This window comes from Panthera tigris, chromosome A2 (assembly GCF_018350195.1).
Source record: "Panthera tigris isolate Pti1 chromosome A2, P.tigris_Pti1_mat1.1, whole genome shotgun sequence".
In the NCBI taxonomy this organism is placed as follows: domain Eukaryota; kingdom Metazoa; phylum Chordata; class Mammalia; order Carnivora; family Felidae; genus Panthera; species Panthera tigris.
The window spans coordinates 68993381-69011742 of NC_056661.1; positions in this window are offsets into that span (position 1 = coordinate 68993381).

The window sequence follows — 18362 nt, forward strand, 5'->3', positions numbered from 1 at the left end:
TCCTGCTAGGCAAAACCTCTGTGCTATTGCTCTGTAGGTGAGGACTGGGGCAGTGGCCCATTTTCTTAGAATGACACTTCTGCTCCACAAACTGGGCACTGGATTTGGGCAGCAGCCTCTGATCTTCTTGTCTTGCCTCCCGTGGTGTAGAGCCTCTGGTTTATGAGCTGCAGGTGATTGGGGCCCCAGTATTCTTGGCCTTCTATGCTTGGGGTAGAATTTCTGCTCTATGAGTAGGGTTTAGGTGGAGGAAGAGGTCCCCAGAGATCTATTGCTCTTGCTTTGAATACAGCCTCTGCAACACTAGGGCCTTCTTTTCCTACAGAGATAACATAACCCTTGGCTGGGAGCAGATAGGAAAGGGGGCTTTATGTTCTTGGCTACATCTATGTAGACTGAAGCTTCCATTTTTGCTGAGCTAGAGTAGGGAAAGAATAAGTCATAGTTCAAAAGCCACAGACTCTTACCATTCTTACCAAGATTTAGTTGATTTCCTTAAATAACTCTTCTTTCCTATATGTTCTTAGAATTATTTTCAAAGATTTAAAATTTTTGAGTTTCTTTTCTAACTTTTACCAGGTAGTTTACTTCAGCGGAGAGAGGGTCCACAGAGGTCCTTATGACACTGTTCTGGAAATTGCCTCCCAATGTCATACAATTTTAAATAAAAAACTTCAAAATCAATGAGACATATATATTTCTCTCAATAAAAAACATAGATATGCAATAATAGCTCTGGGAAGTAGTATTCGTTACCTATTGGTGCATTAAAATCACAGCTTAATGCCTTATAACAATGTTCATTCTGCTTATGAATCTGCAACTTGGGAGGGCCCCATAGGGACTCATCTTTGTGTTATTCCATGTCAACCAGGGTTACTTGAAAGTTGGGAACTGGAATAATCTAAGGGTAACTCATTCATATTTCTGATGGATGGTGTTGGGTTGGGGTTCCTTGGGTTTCTATAACTTTTTGTGGCCTATTCATATATGCTTCAGTCTGCTACAGAGTAGCAGACCTTTTAAATGTCACCTAAGAATTTCCAAGACATATGTCTTAAAAGAGAAAGCAAGGTGAAAGCTCTATGGCCTTCTATGATCAAGCCTTGAAAGTCATGCATGTTATTTACGCTATGGGCAGAGACTCACCACATTCAATAAGGAAAAACCTAGATTTCTCTTCTCCTGGTAGGAGTGTCAGAAATACCACTGAAGAAGAATGCATGGGATGGAATGTATTGGGGTGGCTACTGCTGGAAAAAAACTACAACAAAAGTAAAAGCTAAAATGTTGCTACTTATTGTTAGGAAATACAAAAAGTTTAAATAATTTAAAATACAATTCAGTTTGCTTTTTTCAATTCTATGTATGTTTTATAATTGTATAATTCAGCAGAATATGCACGTAGTTTATAAATAAACAGTGATGTATTGGGATTGTGTTTAAATTGGTTCTAATAATGACTTGTATAATCAAAAAATTATAAAATTCGGGTATAGAGGGGCTCCTGTGTGGCTCAGTCGGTTGAGCGTCTGACTTCGGCTCAGGTCATGAGCTCACAGTTTGTGGATTCAGGCCCCACTTCGGGATCTGTGCTGACAGCTCGGAGCCTGCAGCTTGCTTCGGATTCTGTGTCTCATTCGCTCTCTGCCCCTCTCCCACTTGTGCTCTGTCTCTCTCTGTCTAAAATAAATAAAATGTAAAAAAAATTAAAATTCGGGTATAGAAATTAAAAATCAGGTTGACTGATTTTCTCAGGATTACACCAATATTTGTATTGTGATAAAATTATCTTGTGATGACTTCCAAATGAGTATAAAACACAAACTTTTGGAAGAGAATTATACTAATTAGCGTATGTTAACATTCTATGTCTTACTATATTTTGAATAATGCCACCATAAACATTGGTGTAGAAATATCTCTTTTAGTATCTACTTTCAATTCTCCTGAGTACATACCCAGAAGTGGAAATGCAGGATCCCGTTTTAATTCCATGCTTAATTTTTGTTTGAGTTTTTTTTATTTTTTTGTTTGTTTTTTTTTTTTCGTTTTTTTTTTGAAGAAGCACCTTACTGTTTTCTATAGCGCTGTTCTTTAATTTTCATCTGTTTGTTTCAGTTTTCCGTCACTCTATGTTCTGCCATTATTCTGGGAAACTTCGCCACTCTAACATCTCCTTGGCTCCCATCCATGCTGTGATAATACCTTATAGTTCATCCATTAATTTCTCAAACTTTTACTATTCTTTCTGTGACTATGAACTTGATTTACCAAGCACAGCAGTGGCAGAGCAGTGATTGAAAAATAACTCTGATAATATTCCAAAAAAGTCATTGTGATAACGGATTAACATTTTGATATAAAAACAAATTTATACCTTATGAACAAGAAACAAACCTTCCTTTCCAGAGACAGACCGTGAGCCAGCAGGAAACACAAATCACAGTACAAATTAGAAATCACAATAATGCTCCGTGATGTGTACACTTCACCAGCAGGAGATGCAAAGTTTCAAGGGAAGCTAAAAGATGGGGCAATTTACCCACAGAGATAACATAACCCTTGGCTAGGAGCAGATAGGAAAGGGGGCTTTATGTTCTTGGCTACATCTATGTAGACTGAAGCTTCACCTTAGAGGTCTCCTTAGAGACCTCCCTGAGAGGTAACATTTGAATTGAGCCTTATTAGATCTTCAGTGATAGTTTGTAACTAAAGAAGGGAGATGAGAGCAACTCAGGCCCACAGAACAAAGCTGAGGGACCTGGAACTGGTGGACTGGGTGGGGAGGTTCAGGGAAGGTTGGGCATTAATGTATAACTGTGGGGTACAATGCAGCAGGTGTAGAAGAGGTGAATGTAGTATCAGGAGACGAGCTTGAGCCTAGGTTGTGCATGATTTTGAACGAGGTACAAAGGAGTTGTTACCACTGATGAAGAGTCGCAGTAGTTTGTAAGTAGAGGAATGACATAGTAAATTCTGCATTTAGAAAACCCACTTCATTGATTATATAGAGAATTAACTGAAGAGATTCATGACTGGGGAATAAGACACCAGATAGAAGAATAATATAATCGTGCTCTGATGCTGAGAATGACATTGGAGGGATCCTTTGGTGTTTTTATTTCAATCTCGTTCTTGTAAATTTGTCATCTGAAAGACTGATACAGAAAGTCTCATGCAACAGAAAATATCTAAGTAGAGGTGTCAACTTTTATCAAATGACATTTTAGCAAAATTTTGGGAGTAACTTTTCTAGCATTAAGGAAAGAAGGAAATCCCCATTTAGGATTTACATGGCTTTTATTCGATTCCTTTTACGCTTTTGCTGTAATAGGATTTGTCTCTGTGGAGCAAATGTGTCTCTGTGTTTCTGTGACCCAGTGGTGTCTCCAAACTTCTGTTTTATAGCTTTTACATTGAGGCCAACACATCTTTAGTATGATATTTTCTATATTCACAATATCTTGTTTACAGAATGTTTGTTATCAGAACCAAAGACAATGTCCATCAGCCAGTGTTAGGAAAGACAAAGCTCATACAAGCCACCTTGCTTATGCTACCCTGATCACATTAAAATTTGGAACTAACAGCCAGGATTCAAATCAGCACAGGTATTTCCTTAATATATCTTTTGGGATGGAATTTTTAATAGGGTCTATTCCTTGTCTGAAACCTTCAAACACATGTTACTATTAGTGCTGTCAATGGCATGAATTGCAAATAGAGATAAATGGTGATGAACAAAATACTTCTTTTTGTGAATCTTTTGCTTTTACCTCTAAAAATGAAAATAGTCTCATACTATAATCTGATCATAGTCACTGAGCAAAGTTACAATAAGAACATTAATAGTATTAGTTGCAACTTGAGATAAGTAAACTTCAAATAAATCCTCTCAAGTGGAAAAATATTCGCTGTGGGTGTCTTTCATTTTCAGTCATTAAAAACAAAGTTCTGGGGCCAAGTACCACATTTGTTGTTTAGTTCCTTTATGCACTCAAAAGATTCAAAAAGAACTTGACATTAGCATTCTAATCACCCTCTTTCAGTAAAGGCTGACACACACAATCTATTTTGAATAGGCCTAAACGTCAATCACTGCGACAGCAATGCAAAGGGAGAAACAGGTTTGGAGGGAAAACAATGAGTTGCAATTCCAACAAGTTGAGCGCAGATTCCTGTAGGGCATTCAAGTGAAGATGAGCATCACACAGTTGAATAAATGGTTCTAAAAGGTCAGAAGAAAATTCTGGGCTGGAAATACAAATGCAACTGGAAAATATGCCTAAAAATTAAGGTTGCATCCTCCCTCTCTATACAAATACATTAAATTCTTTCAAATGTACCCAAGGGTCTCCTCTCTTTGTCACTCACTGCCACATGCCCAAAAAGTGAGTCTATTGAGTGAAAACAGAAACAAGAGGCTGACTGAGATGCATAACTGGAGAGTAAAGTTTCTTCTCAGTGTCAGAGATGAGATCAAAGCCAGAGGAGAGAGATAAAAGAGGGAATCAGAGACTATGAAGGTTATGGGAATAAAGGAATGGAGACACCTTCAGTGTTGGAATTTGGTCAAGAACATTTATTAGAAGGGCACAGGGGAAAACTCAGTGCTTAGTTACCATTCTTCTCACCATCTTGGAGGACTATCAGCAACTCAATCACTGATCCACTGAGCATCTCGTTTGGAGTTACACTGGTCAGTGTTTGGGAGACAGCACAACCTCCTCTCCTGTAGATAAACACAAGCCAAGTATTGACTCTTAGACCCAAACTCAAGACTCCTGGACTACTTGGAAGGTGGTAGTGTTGAGCCTGCACCCTTGGGCCAAAGGAGGAATCAATTGAATAATTTCATCATTGTCTAACTTACATAATTTATGTCTACTATTTTTGGGAATTTATCTGAGATACTGTTAGATTCAGGGTCTCAGTCTTGGATTGTTTTTGCAAACACAACAGTGACACTAGATGAAGCCAAGTATCTCTTTCAAGAATTACAAAAAGGTCTGAGAATTTGCCCTGCTTGCAGACTAATAAATTATCTAGCCACAGTTGTATGGATGCTGGCAGAGGACATGAGACTCTTGGGTCAGAGACAACTTTATTACTCAGGGCACAGCAGCACCATGAGCTTCATGTTTGCATCAGTTCCCCTTGTTCCCCAAGTCCCACCGGGTAAGGAAGAGGGAGTCAGGAGGATGTTGTATTTGCTGTGAGTTTGTATCATTGCCAAAGAACCCCAAGCTTAGGATATCCCAATCTTTTATAAGGGGCTGCAGGCAAACCTGTCTGCCTTTTTCCCCCCCAGGGGAACATTACTATATTGGATGGTAAACAAATATGCCCTTTGCTCCAGAGAGAGATAATATCTCTACCCAGTCTGGCTGTTTGCTATACAAATATTCTTGAGAAAATAGTTAAGGGCTAGAATGATCCCCAAGTGCCAACAGGAATACATCTGATTTGTACTAACTAGCTATTGTAACCAAATTACAATCTGTGGGGTCATTCATCAACCGAATAATATCTCTCATGCAAGTTTATGTGAACCACAAGAAATTATTTCCTATAAAAGTTAAACTGTCACCTTTGACTAGATGGGACTAAAGAATCATTCTATATGCTCATTTTATACCTGTTGCACAGACTTTGACATGTAGCCAGTGGTTGAAACCATACACTTGGGTGAGGTTACCCATGGGGTGTAAGTAAAGACTGAAGAAAGGAAGGCCAAGATGGGAAACTAACTGCATAAATTTCAGGCACTTATCCATATCCTGGCTCATCATCCTGAAATTGTGGCCAGTATTACACTTATACATTTAATAAAGATTTCTTAGTGACAAGATCTGACTGAGCTTGAAACTAGTTCTACACCCCAGTGTTTAAGTTTTATACACCAGTAAATTATTCCTTTTCTTTCCTGTTTTAGCAACACTTTTCTGAAGTACAACATACATTCAGAAAAGAAAATTATATATGTGCACAGGTTGATAAAATTGGCATAAAAGAACACATCATGAAATCAGAACCCAGGTCAAGAGTTAGGACATGCCAGAATCTCAGGTGTCCCTTGACCCCTTGCAATCAGTACTTCTATACTCGTTTCCAAAGGTGTCTACTATTCTGATTTCTGATATTAGATTAGGTTTATACGTATTTGAATTTCATGTAATGGCATCATATAGTATACATTTCTTGCATCTAGCTTCTTTCTCTCAACATCATGTTTACAAGATCTATAGTATTATAATGTGTATAGCCACAATTAGTTCATCCTAATTACTGGATAGTATTCTACTGTATGAATGTATCGCAACTTATTTATTCATTATTATGTTCATGAAATTTTTCTTTTCAGTTTTTGGCCATTAAGTTAATATTGCTATAAACATTCTTGCACACAATTTTGACATATGTATACATTTCTGCTGGGTTTAAATCTAGAAGTGGAATTGCAGAGATTCAGGATATGCATACCTTCAACTCTAATAGATGATGGAAAACAGTTTTCCAAAGTGACTGTACCTGTTTGTACTCCAACCTCAGTGTAGGAGAGTTCCACATTCTTAGAAGCACTTAGTATTGTCAACCTATTTAATCCTAGCCATTCTGGTGGGTGTATAGCTGAATCTCAACACGGTTTTCATTTGGATTTCCCTGATGACTGATGAGTGTGAGTACTTTTTCATATGTTTACTGGTCAGTTGTATACCCTTTAAGTGAAGTTGGTATTAAAGTCTCTTGCCCATTCTCCTACCTGGTCATTTGTCATTTTCTTGACTTTTAGGGTTTTTTGTTGCGGTGGTTGTGGTTGTTTGATATACTTTTCAGTCATACGTTTCACAAATATTCTCTTAGATACAATGGCTTGCATCTCACTCGCTTAATATCACTCTCTTAATACAAGCTTTAATGTATTCTTTCCATAACCTTGTTTTTCTTATTGGTTAATAGTTCTGATATTTAAGAAAACTTCCCCTACTCCTAAAGACACATGCATCCTTCTGTTATCTCCTTAGACATTTTATTGATTTACTTTTCACAATTAGATCTATAGTCTTCTTGGATTTCATTTTTGTGTAGAGTGTATGTCTATAGGAAAAAAAAAAACTCACTGTATTTTCTTTTACTCTAACACTTGCAATACTTCTGACACCAGATGCATGACACCAAGCAATTCTCCAACACCAGAGGGCTATCTCACAATTCATTTCAACTCTGACACTAACTGGAGTTTGTGCAGACCCCACAACTTAAGGGCTCAGTCCCACAAGACTGCCCTCTTCCTCAGAGGCCAGATGCAAGTAGTAGGTGCCTAGATTACCTCACAACTTCTATCTAATCTGGTTACAAATTAGAGGATCCCACCACCTCCTCCACAAGTTGCATTATTTTTCAGAATGGTTCACAGAACTCAGGGAAATGCTTACTTATGTTTACCAATTCATTATACACAGAAACACCCAGATGAAGCGATACATAGGCAAGGTCTGGAAGGGTCTTGAGCAGAAGAACTTCTGCCCCTGTGGAGTTGGGGTATACCACCCTCTTGGCATGTAGATATGTTTACCAACCCAGAAGTACCAGGAACCGCATGCCGTTGATATTTCACAGAAGCTTAATCACATAAACATGATCAATTATTTATTCCAATTCCAGCTCCTCTCTTCTCCCTGGAGGATGAGATCCATTGTTTGGTCTCTCCTCCAGCTGGGAGCCCACGAAGAGTTATCTCATTAGAACAAAAGATGTTCCTTTCAACCCAGGAAAATCTAAGGGATTTAGGAGCGCTGTGTTAGGAACCAGTGTCAAATGCCAAGTATTAGAACAAAAATGCTCCTGGTGGAGCATTATAAGGGTTTTAGAAGCTCTGGGCTGGGAACCAGAGGCAGACACACACATGCATACACATGCGCACATGCACACACACGCACACACACACACAAACACACACACACACACTCTATTATTTCACAGTGTGAGTTACAGATTAAGATTAAATTTTTTCTCATAGATATTCAGTTAATTCGGCACCATTTATTAATTGTCCTTTCCCAACTGCTCTTCAATAGTATCTTTGTCATGAATCAGGTGAGTGTATATATTGTGTTTGCTTCTGTGCTTTACATTCTGTTCACCTGGTTGATCTTTTTTTTTTTTCTTTGAGGGGTATAGGGGCAGAGGGAGAGGGCAAGAGAATCTTAATCAGGCTCCACGCTCAGCGCAGGGCTGGAACTCACAGGGCTCGATCTCACGACTGCAAGATCATGACCTGAGCTGAAACCAAGAGTCAGATGCTCAACCACCTGAGCCACCCAGGCACCCCGATCTATCTTTGTACCAATGGCATAATCTTAATTACTCTAGCTTAATTATAGGCCTTGATATCTAGAGTATAAGTCCTTTAACTTTTGAAATTCTTCTTCTAGTTTATCTTGGGACTAAAATTCTGCATCAATTTCTAAATTAGCCATTCAGTTTACACATATGCATACACAAAGCTGCTAGGTTTTTTTTATTTTATTTTTTATGTTTTAAAATTTACATCCAAACCAGTTCGCATATAGTGCAACAGTGATTTCAGGGGTGGGTTCCTTAATGCCCCTTACCCAAAGCTGCCGGTTTTTAAAAAATACTGATTTTATCAATTTACAAAAAGAAATTGGCATCTTAATATAATGACATTCAGTATTCTAATCCAAGAAGAAGATATATAGCTTTGCTTATTTATGTCTTCTTTAATTTCTCTCAGTGCTGTTTCAAAGTTGCCAGCGTAGAAGGCTTGTTTCTTTTATGTTAGATTTATTCCTAGGCACTTGATGTCATTGTGAGTTAGCTTCACCTTTAACTTTATTTTTTGGTTGTTGATGGTATATAGGAGTAAAATTGTGCTTTGTATATTTAATTCTATCCAGCAATTTCGCTACATTCACTCATTAGTTCTAATAGTTTATATAGTTTTTAGGTTTTCTACATCCATACGCCTGTTGTCTGCAAATAATGACAATTTTACTTCTTCTTTTCCAGTCTCTGTATATTTTATGTCTTTATTGTGCCTTATTTTCCTAGCTAAGTACCTCTAGTAATGGGCATCCAATTTAAAGGGAGAAACTTCCATAATTTTACCAATAAATATGTTCATTGCTATAGGTTCTATTTTATTCCTAGTTTGCTAAGGAATATTGAATTTTATCACATGATATTTCTTCTTCATTTATTGAGATGATCATGTGATTTTATTTTGTCATAATTTAAATTTGTTTGTTTTTTGAACTTCATATACATAGAACAATTTAAATGTATTCTTTGTGTTTGATTTCTTTTGATCAATATTAAGTTTGCCCTTTCATGTTATTGCATGTAATTGGGGTTGCTCATTTTCTTTCTTTTTTTAAAAATTTTTTAACATTTATTTATTTTTGAGAGACAGAGAGAGAGGGTGTGAACAGGGAAGAGGCAGAGAGAGAGGGAGACACAGAATCCAAAGCAAGCTCCAGGCTCCGAGCTGTCAGCACAGAGCCCAGTGTGGGGCTCGAACCCATTAACTGCGAGATCATGAGCAGAGCTGAAGTCGGATGCTCAACAAACAGACTGTGCCACCCAGGCTCCCCAGGGTTGTTCACTTTCAGCGCTGAAGAGAATTCCATTATATGATTATACCACCAGTTATTCATCCATTTGACATTTGTTGGGTATTTGGTGTGTGTTCTTGTTTGGATAAAATAAAGTAACATCCTAGAAAGCTATGCACCTACCTCACTCCTCAGAACATATCCTTGTCCTCAAGGCACCTAAATTACACTGCAGCATTCTGCTAATTATTGTCATTAGTGTGGTGATAGCCACTGTGTCTCTGATCGCCAAGTGCCACCTCCTGACACTACCATTCCACAGTCCCATCATCCCCATCGATACTATAAGCCTCTGTCTATGGCAGTATATACTTACCATAAATTCCAAAGAACAATCATCACAGGAGTTCCTAAAGATGCTCTTGCCTTCCCCTGGCAGTATATTCCTTACTGCCTCAGTGATCTGAACATCCTCAGGGCACCCCTGGGAAGCCTAGTGAGATCCTATGTCTTCTGGTCTCACATAATACATTTTATCATTTCCACCTCCCTGAGATGTTTGATCCCTTCTTCAATACTATACTGAAGCCGTGTGGAAGCTCCATCTCACTTGCCATATCCAAGCTTCAGGAACCATTCCGGGGGTGTATTCAGAATGACTCTGGTTGTCCTTAGAAGGTTGTTACACTCAAGTCATGGTTGAGTTGCTGCCATGCAAGTGAATTTTCCCCCAGTGAGTCTGTGTTCCCATTTGACTCTCTCAAAATCCACTCTAACATGTGCTAGATGATATTCCCTATCATGTGCTTAAAATTGATAATGTCCCTGTTCTAGCCAGTTTATGTAACTCAGGGACAGGTTTTTTTGTTTGTTTGTTTACAAGTTATTTCCTCCTCGAGCAGAGATTGGATTTTCTTGCTTAGACCGTGCTGAGATTTGGTTGTAATTATCAGCGGCAATGAGGGTGTTGGGAGTGGATCCAAAATAGGACAAATGTCCTCTAGTGAGGCACCTCTCAGGTGAGGTCTTTGCAGGGTCTGTCTGCAAGCAAAGGGAGTCAGTGCTTCTAGAAAGAGGGAGGATGCTGCTTCTGTTGGCCCAGAGGGTTCAGGGGTCAATGTTCTGAGCGCATCCATGTACATATCTCCATTCCAGGTGTCAGATTCCATTATTTTCCTATCAGGGCCCTCGCTGTAGGAGATCTGGTAAGTCTGTGTGTTCATTTATTCTCTTTTGCAGCTCTGCAAATGTAGCAGTTAGATGCTGGGCCCTTGTGCCTGTAGGAGATGAGGGGCTGCACAAACACTGCCTTAAGTGACCCTCTGAATTTCATAGAGTGCTTAGAATTGATAAGCTGTACAAACATGTCATGGTATTGTTTTCGAGGCTTTCAAAGCAGTTCGCAAAAGCCAGATTTTAATTACCTTTTTTCCCCATACCATTTAAAGGCCACAGCAAGCATATAACCCACTACTTTCCTTTTCAGTGATACCTCAACCCCACCTTTTCTGCTTCCGTGACAGCACTAATTGTAATGTGACTCCATGCCAGGGCAATCACCGCTCCATTCACTACCAGAAATGGTGTCCTTATTTCTGTCTGACCAGTAACTGATCCCGCTGTACAATCCCACCCTGAGGATGTGTTTTCTGAGGTTCTTTTTGTATTAGTTTGGGTTCTTTCCAAAGCAGAACATGAGACTAAAGCTTTCATAGGCTAGCGCTTTATTTGGAAAGTGATCCCAGGAAATAGGAGTGAGGGATAGGAGGAGTGAACTAAGGAAAGAGGGCAAGCCAGTGCAAGGAAGAAGCTATGTCAAGTTGGCACCAGATACGGACTTTTGGCACGTAGGCCCATCAGATCTCCAAAGGAGCTTTATGAAATGCGTTCCCGAGGGAAGAAAGTGGGGTCGGTATCCATTTCCATCACCCACGTCCAAAGGGGATTCTCACAGGTATTAACTCCTTACGATTCTGAATTGCGCGTGGTGACTAGTGGCTTGGGTTGGGCATCCCATGCCAGTGGAGAAGCAGTGGAGAAGCCCAGGTGGGAGGTGAGAGGAATTTCGTGGTGCAAAGCTGGTGTGGTAGCCCCCGTGGGACTGACTGCTCTGTCTGCGGCTCAAGTAAGAGGTGAGCCTGGGAAAAATTTGAGCGACATAAAAGAAATATCCAATCAGTATCCAATCAGGGTACCTGGGTGGCTCAGTCGGTTGAGCATCTGACTGTTGATTTCAGCTCAGGTTATGATCCAAGGTCATGGGATTAAGCCCTGCATCAAGCTCTCAGCATGGAGCCTGCTTAAGATTCTCTCTCTTCCTCTGTCCGTCTTCCCAGCTTGCTATCTCTCTCTTTCTCTCTGTCTCAAATTTTATTTTTTTTTAACGTTTATTTATTTTTGAGACAGAGAGAGACAGAGCATGAACGGGGGAGGGGCAGAGAGAGAGGGAGACACAGAATCGGAAGCAGGCTCCAGGCTCTGGGCCATCATCAGCCCAGAGCCCGACGCGGGGCTTGAACTCACGGACGGTGAGATCGTGACCTGAGCTGAAGTCGGACACTTAACCGACTGAGCCACCCAGGCGCCCCATCTCTGTCTCAAATTAAAAAAAAAAAAAAGTGTCCAATACATTGTGTTTGGGCAATTGTTTGTAGAAATAAGGTCAGAGTCAGGATAATTTACATTTTTTTACAAGATGGCTGGGGAGGGGCAGGCACAAGCATCTGATGACCTTGATTCATTGTCATTAATTAAGGTGATTCTCAGCTGAACTTCAGTCCCTAGTAAGTACTATAGACTTTTTGTTCACTGCTTGGGAGCAGCTTTTCAGGTCCCAGTTAAAGTGATGGAGATTTACCAGATTCACCCTTCCCCTCAATAGATGTCGAATCCCCTGTCTTCATGACTTTCCCAAATGACAGTTCAACCTCTCAGTTCCCCCATGAAACCAGCAAAAGATTCCTGAGATAAAGACCCTTAAATCCCCACTTACCTCACTTCCCCCCTGGCTCCTGGCTCAGTGGTTCACTGAAATATTAGCTCTCTGACACTACTACCTACCAGATATTTTGCGAGGCTTCCTGGCTGCTGTTAGTGAATAAGTTGGTCCACATTACTCACCTGTCCATTTTACCTAAACAAAGTCACCTTTCAAAAAAAGTCATGAGCTAGTCATACACAACATAAAATAAATTATAAACAGTTAATATCTAGCATTTGAAAGATATCAGCTTCTTAATTATAAAAAAATTCCAATTAAAAATGAGATTATTTCAAATGTTAAAACACGAAGATTGAAGAAATGAGGAATATAGATAGAGGTTATTGAGCCACTCAGATACAGCTAGTGAAAGTGAACTTGAAACTTTCTGAAAAGAATTTCGGTGGTATTAACAAGAGTGGCTTCATTTTTCAATACATAGGAACACAGTAATTATTTTTTAATGAAGTAAACATTAAAACTTTCCTATAATATGATCATAGACAATTCAATCATATGGATAAAATAGATACTATACAACTTTATAAAAATTTTTAAGTTTATTAACTTATTTTGAGAGAGACAGAGACAGCACAAGCAGGGGAGGTGCAGAGACAGAGAGAGAGAGAGAGAGAGAGAGAGAGAGAGACCCAAGCAGGCTCCTTGCTGTCAGCTTAGAGCCTGATGTGGGGCTCAAACTCACCAAACGTGCGATCAGGACATGAGCTGAAACAGAGAGTCAGATGCTCAACCGACAGAGCCACCCAGGCGCCCCAGATATTATACAACTTTAAACTTGAACTTATCAACCATCTCTCTCTGCCAGGGGAAAATGCTTTTAAATAACACTAAATCTCAAAATCAAAATTTGAAGTATTCTCGTATGAATTCGATTGCTCTAAAAAATGCATCGGGAAAACTTTTGCAATTGGTTTCCTAGGTGTGGCGTTATAGATACCTTTTCTCTGTATTGTTACAGTTTCAGCTGCTTCCCAAATTTTCTACTGAGTATGCAATTCTTTTATAATCAGAAATAACCAGTAAAATGAAAGGATGCAGCTTTTATATTAGAATTAGTAGTAGTAAATTATTTATCTAGAATAAGATAGAGAATGCTGGTTAGTTTAATTTTCAGATAATTAAATATTTATGATATGGTATATACTCCACATAGAGAGCCTGTCAGGAATACATAATGAAATGAACCTAACAAAAACTACACAAACAGAAATCAGCTTTTCTCTTACAATTTACAAGGCATTTCAACTGTCATACCTTTTGAGGATCACAATTACCAACACCAATGATCTTCCATCAAAATGTTTTAATCTCTTAATCTGTTAATTAACTTTCTCTTGTTTTCCTAAGGGAGTTTCTGCCTGTTCCTTCCGCCCCCAAGAGTTTACATCGGATTTTTCTCATCAGTGTTCTCCACACTGCACTTAAGGCTAACATTATTTTCTGTGCTTTACAAATGTGTCGCAGCTTCACAGAAAAGCACGCGCTTTGCCAAATTTTGCATCAACCCTTAGAACTGAGCCTTGAACCCCAGTCTGCAATCGGATTCCCCCCTCGCCCGCTCCCCAGCTGCCTCTCCAGCTTCCAGCACTGGGCGCTGCAAATACAGAGGACCGGTAATTATTTGTTGGTTTAATATAATTTGTTTAGTCCCTGGAGGACGACTGATTTGCATTTTCTCTTTTTATATTGATCCGTAACGCAGTCTGTCTTCTCCCCAATGGGTATTTGGGCACGAACTTGTTAGTGTCACTTTCCTGTGCTTTCAGGCGGGATTTCGCCCCGCAGGGTTCTCTGGCAGCCAGCTCCCATCACTATGGTGTCCTCGCTTCAGTTTTGACACGACATCATTAGCAGCTGCACCGCAGTCCTTGTTCGGGCTCAATGAGAGCGCACAAACGGACTTGGCACTGAGCGCAGCCAGGAGGGACCCACGGTGGAGCCGCCTAACGGACCAGCTCTCTTCCGAGCCCTGGACTTGATTTCTTATTTCACTGTGGAAGAGAAACAAAACAAAACACCCATCAGCACACACTGGTGTAGCGGTGTCTCCTGATATCTTGGAAACATTTCAGCAGGATTTACGGTCTTTCCTTTCCAGGGCCAGGCCCGGAGCACCGACTGGGATTAAAACCCCGCGGGGGCTTGGGGGGGTGAGGGAGTGGGGGGGGGTCTCATAACTCCATCAGATCAGTATAGCATGGAACGCAGCACTGCAATATTATGGGTTTTAAAATCATACAGGAACATGTAAATAGGTGCTTATGATGTGCAAATTCGGAAACTAAGGTATAAAATTATACGCACACACCGAATACCCCTAAATGCAAATAAGAGTTAAAAATGTTCACCAACAGGATTAATGGGGGCTGTATGTTAGGTGGTAGAGAGGGGCAGGTTATTTAGTATTGCACTTAAGCTGCGTACGATATTTTTAAAAACATATATTACAATTTTTATAAAATTGCAGTAGGCTGTCTTCAGAAAGAAAAGAAATCTTTCTTTTAAGGCAATAAATAAAGGAGATGGTAAAAATGTTCACTCTGTTGCATTATGAAGCATACGATCGTATTTCAAAACAAAATACCTTTGCATTATTGTTTGTACAAGAAAAGCATGTTTCATTTCCTTTAAGAGTGAACTGTTCCTCACTAGGCACCTCATCCTCCCCCTCACTCCCAGGCAGCCTCAGTCCACAGATGATGTATACTGGAGCCCAAGCTGGTCACTGCACAAACCAGGTCCATAACAAAGGTCCGTACCATTGTTTTCTCTTGTCATAGGAACCCTTCTTTGCATCTATCTTACAGAAGATATTTTTTAAATCATATCTTATAAATCTTCCAACTAAAATTTATATATATCATTACATAGAAAGAAAAGGGAAATAGCCTTTCACAACTATTGACTACCATTCAACAAACTTTAATACATATTCTCTCATCTAATCCTCACAGCAATCCTCATGAGGTAGATACTATTATCCTTATTTTACAGTTCAACACAAGACCAGAGAGGTGAAATAACTTGCCCAAAGTCACACAGCCTCTGCGGGGTGGATTCATGTCCTTGACAGGACTCTGGCTCCCTTCTCTTCATCCTCTTTCATCCTTCTACATACACACACACACACACACACACACACGTTTTTTCTATATAAATGTGCTTCTGCAATACTTACCATTTTTATTGTTTTGCAGATTTTCTTTTTTATCTTTCATTCTCTTTTATTTTTTTACTTAAGAGATTTATCTGAGCCTAGAAGAATGCCGACTATCCAAGCAGTTACCCAGTCCCCAGATCTGAGTGCGCCCTGTTGAGACTGAGCATGCCCTGTCCTGGTTCTGACGTGCACACATGACCTGAGTTGGCCCAGGCATACTGAAAGGAAAAACTTAGATGCCGTGGTCAAGGGGGGAGGTTTATGCCTTCCTCACAGTGGACGGTCCGTCGCATAATCAAAAGGGAAACCAGCCTTAAGATGAAGTAAATTCTATAAACAATAGAACAATGAAAGGAACTTGGGTCATTAATGACACCATCGTGAGCCACGGAGTCAATCAATTCATGCCTGCTTCTGAACTCCTATTATGTGAAATAATAAATGTCCTTACAATGTAAGTCGATTTGATTTGGGAATTCTGTTACTTTCAACGGATGGCTGAGAAGTTCTATAGGATGCATTAATATGAATAGAGTTATTTATTTATTTATTTATTTAAAATGTTTATATATTTTTGAGAGAGAAAAAACATGAGTGGAGGAGGGGACAGAGAATTTGAAGCCAGTTCTGTGCCTGACACGGGGCTTGAACTCACAAACCATGAGATCATGGCCTGAACCAAAGTCGGACGCTTAACCAACTGAGCCACCCAGGTGCCTCAAATAGAGTTGTGTTTTTTAAAGGGCAGTGTGCTCATAAATAATTAACTATTTCACAGGGGCAGAGGTGCCATGGGGGAAATACTGAAGGGGAATTCCTAATTTGTAGCATTTGTTTAATTTCTGTAATGTAACTATACTCACCACAGCTGTTTTCATGCTACCAACATGGTGCCACAAAAGACAGCTGGGGAGAGTTTGATTTCATTTGATTAATTTTGATTCACGTTTTAGTTGAATCAATTTTGTCATTTTACTTCCTCTTGGTTTATTTTTGTTTTTCTTTTGATACTTATTTTCTAAATTATTGTTTTCTTAAGAATACATATATGGCAATAAATTTTTCTCTGAGTATAGCTTAAAATATATTTTATAGGTTTTGGCTATGAAGTTTCCATGTTTGTTTATTCTTAGTTTCCAACTTCTGTTTGATTTCCTCTTTAAACTGAGTCAATATACCATATTTTAATCTCCAGTTGGGCAGATTTTTGTTACTGTTCATATTATATATACAGTTCAGTTTAGGTAATACGGTCTCTATTATTTATATATCTTTTTTATGTATATGGAAATTATACATAGCCTAATACAGGATCCATATTATGAAGTGATCCATTGGCATTTTTTACAAAATAGTTTTTTATATAAAGTTTGTTATAAATCTATAAAAATTAAATTTGTTAATGATGTTGCTCCGATCCCTTTGGATTTCTATTTTTATACTCCAACTGTCAGTTTCTGAGTCTTTCTCTCCACTCCGTGGATTTTTAAAAATTCCTTGTGTTGCTAATAGTTTTTCTCTGTAAATATTAATCTTATTTTGAGGGAATAAAGGTTGATTACTATCATCTTTTTGATAAATTGCCTCTTATTAAATGGTATCTCACTTTTTTATTTTTTATATTTTATGCTTTTTGTCTTGAATCATCCTACTAATATTGGCACTCGTTTTATTTTTGTTACACTTTACCTCATATACCACCATCCTTTCTGGTTCTTTTTATTTTTTTCAAGATTAACTTTCTGTAAAGAGTGTTTCTCTGACATTAGCTTTTTCAATTTTTTTAAACTCAGTCTGACAGTCTCTGCATTTTACATACAAAACCCATTAACATACGTTGTGTTCATTTGTGTATTTGAAATTGTTCCTGACCAATTTGTATTCCGTTGTTTCTCTTCTCTTCTAACCTCTCTCGTGTCCCTGTTTTCAGTCATTCTTTTGAACTGATGTATTGATTCTATCTCAGCTTTCAACCTAGTGTCCTTTTTAAAAGTTTCCTCTTGCATTCTCTTCTGAGCTCTGTAAGTTCATTTTTCAAATTTTATGAAAGATCTCAGATAAACAAAAATATATTGAAAATACTATAGGGGTGCCTGGGTGGCTCAGTCGGTTGAGTGTCCGACTTCAGGTCAGGTCATGATCTCACAGTTCGTGGGTTCAAGCCCTGCATCAAGCTCTGTGCTGACAGCTCAGAGCCTGAAGCCTGCTTGGGATTCTGTGTCTCCCTCTCTCTCTCTGGTCATCCCCTGCTAGCACTCTGTCTCTCTGTCTCTCAGAAATAAGTAAATGTTAAAAAAATAAAAAATAAAAAAATAAATACGATGAATCAGAGCTATATACCTACCACCTAACAAGAAATGAGGAATCTGAAGAATAAGAACTAACACCCCTGCTCCCTGCTCAATCTCAAGGCTTTGTTCTACAAGGAACCATTACCTTGAATTTGGTGTTTACCCCTATCTTTTTGAAAGGCTTTGATCCATTGCTCCCAAGACACTACACTTTCTTAGGGTCCTCCTGTCTCAGTCAGCTCTGGCAGCTGCCTTGGGCATACCAAAAATAGCATAGGCTGGGTGGCTTAAAAGAGCAGAAATTTATTTCTCCATAGTTTTGGAGGCTG